This window comes from Montipora capricornis, chromosome 4 (genome assembly GCF_036669925.1).
Source record: "Montipora capricornis isolate CH-2021 chromosome 4, ASM3666992v2, whole genome shotgun sequence".
NCBI lineage: Eukaryota > Metazoa > Cnidaria > Anthozoa > Scleractinia > Acroporidae > Montipora > Montipora capricornis.
In genome coordinates this window covers 29,456,365-29,463,864 of record NC_090886.1, presented here as the reverse complement: position 1 = coordinate 29,463,864, position 7,500 = coordinate 29,456,365, and the positions used below count along the sequence as shown (strand labels likewise).

Genomic DNA, 7,500 nt, shown 5'->3' with positions numbered 1-7,500 from the left:
AGAAACAGATTTTATTTACAATTGTCTCCACATTGTCCAAAAATGAACAAAAAATCAATGTGGGAAGTTAAAATTTCAAAATTTCTGTCCTCGAGACATGGAATCCTGCCATCTTGCGGCTGCAGGCGCATGAAACTATGGTCGCTAAATGCAAACTTGTTCTATATTAAGGAACCTCAACAGTTAACTAAATTCACTTGATGGGTCCACTTAAACAATATTTGGTAGAGAACGTTTCACTTCAAAGATGTAATTGCAATATTTTTGGGCTTACAGACACTGTGGCCTTCCTTATTCCCTAGAGAAGCCGGATTTTTTCAGATTTAGGGTGTTATTCCGGGCAAGTTCTCTCCAAAACGACGTCGGTGACCCCCCATTTTTTCTACATCTCTGAAACCACTAACTTTTCCTTTTTCAATGGTAAAATTTGCTGAAAAAAATCAATGTTAGAAAATCTTCGCGCGAATGTCCGCTGTGAGAGAAAAAATTTCTTTAAACTTCATGGATGTAACATGTCAATAATTTGGGCAGTTACACATGTCTTAGAAAAAATTGTCATTACGTGGAACGCCGAAGGCATACCGTGATGCACTTCCGTTAGCTAGATGAAAGCAAACATTTACTGTGGGATCTTTCCGTCTGCCATGATTGACACAGTATTAAACTATCCAATAAAGTGGACAGATGCTTTTTCTTTGAGAAAGGCAGTTTTAAAGGTAGGAGAATATTCTATGGTATTTTTAGATCTTGCTCTGTACTTGTTTGTTCCACTGCAAAAATCGATGTCACTTTCGATTTTGTGTCTTCACTTGGACGACTAAAAATCTGATAGAAAAATTGAACGTAACAAAAATCTCCTGAAATGTTTTTCGCTGATGGTAACTTGTTATGTTCGTGGCACAATGATGTTTTCATCTTGCAAATTTTGTTGCTGATGGCAAATTGTCTTATTCTCGATCGACACTTCCTAAAAAGTTCCTTCTGCTCTCCTTAAAACCTACATATTAATATTTATTTACTTTTGCATCAATATTTGTTTTGCAGAAAGCTGGCTAACATAATATTTACCTTGCTTAGTTCGCATTTTTCAGTGTTAAAATAGAATTTTTGGCCGTATGTTCCTGAAAGCAAGTCGCATATTTTGACGTCCCCCATCAAGATACTAAACCCGCCAGAAAGGGCTTAACTTCAGTGAACAAGATATTACTGTTAACGTATAAGGCTATCAATGGCTTAGCGCCTTTTTATCTCCAAGAACTTATTAATCTTAAAGAAGCATGTAAATACAAATTACGCTCCGACTGTGATGGACTACTACTAAACCCTGTGAAATTTAAGACCTTAACAACTTTAGGAGATCGATCTTTTGCTGTTGCTGCTCCTCAACTATGGAATTTACTGCCATATGCAATCAGGAGTAGCCCCTCAGTAGCATCTTTTAAAAAGACACTCAAGACATTTTTATTTCAGAAAGCTTTTTCATAATTTTGTTAATATGTTTTAGTAGGTTTTATGTAGTTTTATGTAGTTTTATGTTTTAAGCGCTGATGAAAATAGCTATATTGATATCGGCGCTATACAAGTTTATTATCATCAAGTTTATTATCATCACATTGGTCTTGGAAAGCTGTCAAAAGCTCAGAGTACACGCTTAAGCTTGCGGTGAAAAAGAAGTTGTAAATTGGTTAACGTGTCAGCCTTGAAGCCAAATGTTTCTCAATTTCCTTTTATTTTCTTCAATCTTTCTGGGTTTAGTATTTTACTGAGCCACATGTCTTCTCAGAGGGTATTTAGCAAAGATATCTATGGGACTGTAATGATTTACGATACCAAAACAAGATAGTGTGCTATTAGAGTTACATAATACACAAGGACAACTTGAATCTCCTGAAAAAACAAAACGCAGCTCAGTTGACAGTTATGGAAAAAAACACACATATGCAATGCGTTCCTACTTTAAAAATATCCCGTATCCCCTCAAAAAATTAATCAATTAATTGATTTCTCAAAGAATGTCTTGGATGTCAAAAATAACAGCTGCAAAGGACAGTCACACTAGAAGTAGACAGTGGCTTTTTAACTTTCAAATTAACCACATTATGTTAATCAGATGGACTTAAGAAATATGTTACGGCACTTCCTTGGATTTTTAACACAGTGCAATTGATTTTCTGGAACAGAATACCAGGGCTGGAAATTGTGCCCCTATGAATAGCTTTTGCAACTAAAGATTCCTTTTTTGCAACAAAAGATTCCAATCAGTTAAAACTTTTCGACTAGTGTTTATGTCTTGCTCATTAATACAGATTTGCTACTCAGTGTTATTCAGTGCCTCCTATGATAGTGACCACGACACCTTAAAAGAATCTTTTCTGATGCATTCTTTTCAGTGGCTTTCACAATAAAGCAATAAACTTTGACCAATGCCAGAAGGCGAGGTTCTGTTCTGCTCAGGCAGTTTGTCACAGAAAAGCATTGTACACAAAATAACAGCACAAAAGAGCATTATCACAAAGTTGTACGGCCTGATAATTTTGCGACTTAAATTTGAACTTTGCCACTAAAATGTTGAACCTACACGCAAATTGTTTCGAAATTTTCAGCCCTGAATATGAAGCTTTGTTTGATTAATGCATTAGGCTCTACATACATTGTGAACTCTTGTGCTTGTAAAGTGGCTCATTAGCTACAATGCCTCAAGTGCTGTACGTCACTTTCCTGCAATAATTATTTTTATTGCATTTAATAAACAGTGCCAATGATATAAAGTGCACCAACCTCGAATTTCTTCTCAGCTCCTGTAACAATACCAGGCTTAAATCCACTGTCTTGTCTCCTGGACTATAAACTATTGTAACAGTTTTAGCATCCTATTGACTACATCACATTTTCTGAGAACTCTCCATCTTGAATACGTGCTCACACAAGGATCAAGTCGAGACTGTAAACTTACTTTCGATCTGATTTGATCTTTTGCTTCATCTACGCCTCCAGTGGCCACTTTTAAAACTTTCTGTATCCTTTTCCCGCCTTCATACACGGTCTTAATAACTTCATTGACTGCATATTTTGTATTCAAATGCTTTTTAAATTTGCCTTTTGTCTCAAAGAAAAGTTTTGGCTCAAAAAACAGGTCTGATTTACTGAAATAATGAATACAAGCCGCATTCATGTAAGTCAACATTTTTTACTCACCCCATGAACAGCAATGTCTTGTTTGACAACATGATTCATTCCTAAGCTACATGTAGTCAGGATGCTTTCCCATCAACTTCCCTGAATCAAACTATCAACAAACAATTGAAGCATTAAAATTACAGTAACTATCACAAGGTCACTTGAATTAAAGTGTGCCCTACATGTTTATATTAATAGCTATAAGTTTACACCCATCCGAGCATTAATTTTAGTTATGGAAACTGGTCCAAACAAAGACAGAGAAATACTAAAGTGGGATTTAAAACATGACCTCTGAACTAGAGCACCCTTGCTTTACCAAAAGAGCTACAAGGTCAGGGAGCAGAAGGCCATGGAAATGTGATACAATACGTCATTCCACTGCAATAAACACGTAATAATCAAGTGGGGAATCTGTGCACGCTTCACCCCGAAGATACCCAAAGAGCTCTAAAATTTTTTGCCAAGGAAGCCGCTGATGTCCATGCAAGGTTTCTCTCTTCCCAGGCTCTCTTGCTTTTTCTCAGCCCTTGGCGAATGAGTGATGAGAAAACATGGGTAGAAAATTCACAACACTCCTTTTTAAAATTAATCTTTATTCCAGAATTCCACAATCACCTTCTGTTTTATTAACAAAATCTTAAATGTGTAACTCCTAAATCCAGTCTTCTATCAAACAATACACAGTAAAATTACTGACATTACTGACCATTCTGTATTCTTTATTAGTTAAGGGAAATACCTAAGAACTACATGTTAATCAACAGTGCACTTAGAGCGCACTGGCTTGCCTACAAAGAGCGGGGCCAGTATCTGAGCAACAGTGAAAACTAAAAGGCACCACGTCGCAAAGCACCATTAATTGTTCACGTCCTCATCCTAGAATCTAAATTGGGACGGCAAGCAACTCGAAATGGAAGAGCGATCTCATTCGCAGTGTCCCATGCTCCTGTCCCCCGCAACCTTCAGGGGACTGGAGGATGAGAGACCCTTGGAACATGGATGATAGCATTGGTGCCACAATGATATGGGTATCCCCACACCCAAAAACCTACTGATATGGACATCACCTTCTCATATTACTTCAGTGTTTTGGGCATCCCCTGGTACCCTCCCAAGATGCACAGATTCGTAGCATTTTGAGCATCCCCTCCATAAACCATCAATATTTCGGGGGAAAATCGAAAAGTGTTTTTGGATGTATTCCACAAAATATAGAAACGCTTTCCAGAATGTGAGAAACTGCATTTATCCCAAAGGATTTACAAAGCAAGACTGCCCCACATGCAATAACCAGACGAATGATAAATTTTATCTTTTGCAAGTGTTGTTATTAACCGTAAAGTATGATTGCATCATTCATAGTTTCTCTCCATGGGCATTTTTTACATAAGGCCATCTGATGGCCTCTCTTTTAATAAAGAAATAATTAATGTCTGATATGGACATACATGCAGCCAGTTTCTTCCAGTTGACTGAAGTGTGACCTTTAACACCCTCAAATGTCATGCCAGATGCAAGAAAAATATGAGCATGTTTTTCCAAGTAACCACCGATATAGAATCTGCCCAAATTAGAAAAACACATGCAAACGAAGAAAATAATAAAGAAAAGAGCTTTGTTTGGATATATATTATAGATAGCTACTATATTGCTATACAACATTGCATTTATGACACTGGGCATTTTGAAAAAAAAAAAAACCAAAACATTCATAGTGTCCCCTATAGGTGAACAAATCCATAAAACAGTTTTGCTAAAAGAACAGCCTCTGTGCACAGGGAGTGTTTATTGCGTCAAAACTACTGTGTTTCGCCTATCATGTAACAGTCTCAAGGTTAAGGGATGGGCATCAAATGTCAAAAATAATTTAATACGAACCTAAACACATGTCATTATGCATGTTTTTCCATTTGTTTTCTTGTTTCTGTTTTTGTCATTTCTCACCTGAACAAGAGGCTATGGGTAGCATACACTTTGTTCAAAGGATTTTAAGCCGACTTCCTTTAAGTTCACAGTATTTCAGTAAGTTTTTTTGATGTTGGAATATCTTGGTTAATATCCAGTTTCAAATCCATAGTCTCAAGTCCACAGTCCACATTCTGTGACCCAATGATAGGGTCGAGTGCAATTGTGGATATTTGTTTACATTTAAAACTTTTGTTAATGGCATTGATTCCAATCAAAACCAAAATACTTTTTCTTAACACTGGGAGAATTATATAATTACAATATCTGTTGTTATGAGTCATGTGATAAGCGTACAGTATGTTGCATTGCATGCAACGAAAACATAAAAACTTGTTTCCAGTCACGCACACAATTTTTAAACACATACATGTATTTCCCTGTTTATCTGTCACATTGTCTTCTGTGATCCAGTAGTCATCACAATAACTTCTGAAGGAAGCAATACCGAGTTTGAATCCCAGTTGAACTGCCTTCTATGAGAAAGAGAAATCTGACGCATGTGCAGGCTGAGCATGACCTGGAAAAAAAGTCCCAAAGTCTAATAACGGAGTCAAATCCCATGCCTTGTTCTTCAAACAAGGTAATAAAGTCTTTCATTGGTGGACCACTAAGCAAACGTTTGAAGTGTTGCTGAGCTTTTTTTTAGCGTACTTTTATTGCCAGTTTCTTCTCGTGCTGTAAGCCCAGTAAAGCCATAGGACAATACAATTCTAACATTATATCTACACTCTTCAGCCGTAAAATGTGATTGGCAATCCCATCCCTCACCCCTGTCAAGTACTTGAAAGCCACATTGACGCAATCAGTGTTTTGGGAGATATCACTAGCGCTTTGGTTGTGGGGATACCCAAAACAAGGGGATGCCCAAATTACTAGGGCATCGGGAAGATGACAAAAGTTGTTGAAGATGACATCCTGAAATTTGTTCCAATTTACACTAACTCCTCCAGGAGTTTATTTCATCTGAACCACAGGCACCTCAAGCCGAGTGTGAGCATGGCCGACAAAAATTTAAGGATTTGTATGGGAATCATGATAAAAGGCTTAAAGATGACAATAATTTGAAAATTCCTCCATTAAAAACCCTTACTTTATTGCCATTGTGGGTACAATAGCTTCCTTCCTGTGTGTTTTTTTTCCAGATCCAACTCTATTTGAGCCATTTTCCAACCTCTCGGTTGCCCACCGTATTATTGGAATCCCAAGACTGAGCATTCTATTCTGGTATTTTGCAATCCATTGACAAATGTTTCATTTTCTATATATTTGCGGTTACGACAGAGCACGCACATCTATTTTTTTTGTGGACATTATTTTCCTGCAGTATCTTCAAATCGAGTAGCACGCTAACCCGTGTGGGAGCCCACCAATTTTAGGCAAATATTCCTGGATAAAATGATCCAAAGTGTCCCAATTCCACATCAGAATATTTTGATAAAGATTGGCCTTTTATTTTAACCCAACAACAATGCAATAGCAGTCCTACGAGCCACCTCATGGGGTTGTTTGTTCACTCGATTGCAAGAAAACACCTGTCGAAGGATGTGTATTATATATTAAGTGGCCACAGCTTCAACCGTTGGAAAACAAACTGAGCCTTACCAAGGTGGCAGACCATACTTTGTCAACAACTGTCTTTATTCCCCTGGGTCCCTCGACACGACTGTATTTTCTCAGATGCTACAATGTAATAATTAAATTTCACTGGCTTCAGTGAGTCCAGCCACAAAATGCTTGTAACACAATATCCTATGCGAACAAAGTTTATTCGCATGTTACCCCTAATTCCTTGAGGGCTTGATAAACACAGTTACGATCTCAAACAGCCTACTACATACAAAGTCCTATTAAGTAATAAAAGCGGTATGAATGCATAACATTACCATGCCTTACATCTATGAATTTACTCATTCTCATCAGTTTGTACTCTACTGCTTTCATTCTTGCTAGGCCTCTTAGTCATCCCATCTTTTAACGTTTTGCGAATGTGTTTTACAAGTTTGTCAACACAAAGGAGGCACGACTGTGATTGGTCAACTGAGTCAATGCACTCATGTGAGACCAACGGGAATCGAATAAAACAATTTGTTGTTGACAAACTACGGTCTGCCACGAGTGAGGACAATGTGAGAGCCACCGAGCCATGGGAGTCATGCAAGCGATGGCTGTGAGTCATGCAACCCAACATGGTGAGCCATGTGAGTCACACAGTTATTGAAAGCTAACCATTTTAAAATGGATGGTTAGACTTAAAAACTGTTTATCAGGCTTGAGCACTATTTGAAATGGTTGCTTAGACTTGCATGCGAAATTCACATGACTTGCCAGCTCACAGATTGTCCAGCCCCGTCT

General features: G+C 37.7%; 1 long non-coding RNA gene across 1 annotated transcript in view; it reads right to left on the bottom strand.

The window, feature by feature from the left end:
• Positions 1–2,287: 2,287 nt before the first annotated feature.
• The window catches only part of LOC138044601 (uncharacterized), a 12,821-nt gene continuing 7,608 nt past the window's right edge, over positions 2,288–7,500 (bottom strand). The window contains exons 2-3 of the long non-coding RNA XR_011131477.1: positions 3,196–3,286; positions 2,288–2,718 (exon numbers count right to left, since the gene is read on the bottom strand). This is a non-coding gene — a long non-coding RNA (uncharacterized lncRNA). The remainder of the gene's footprint in view (positions 2,719–3,195; positions 3,287–7,500) is intronic.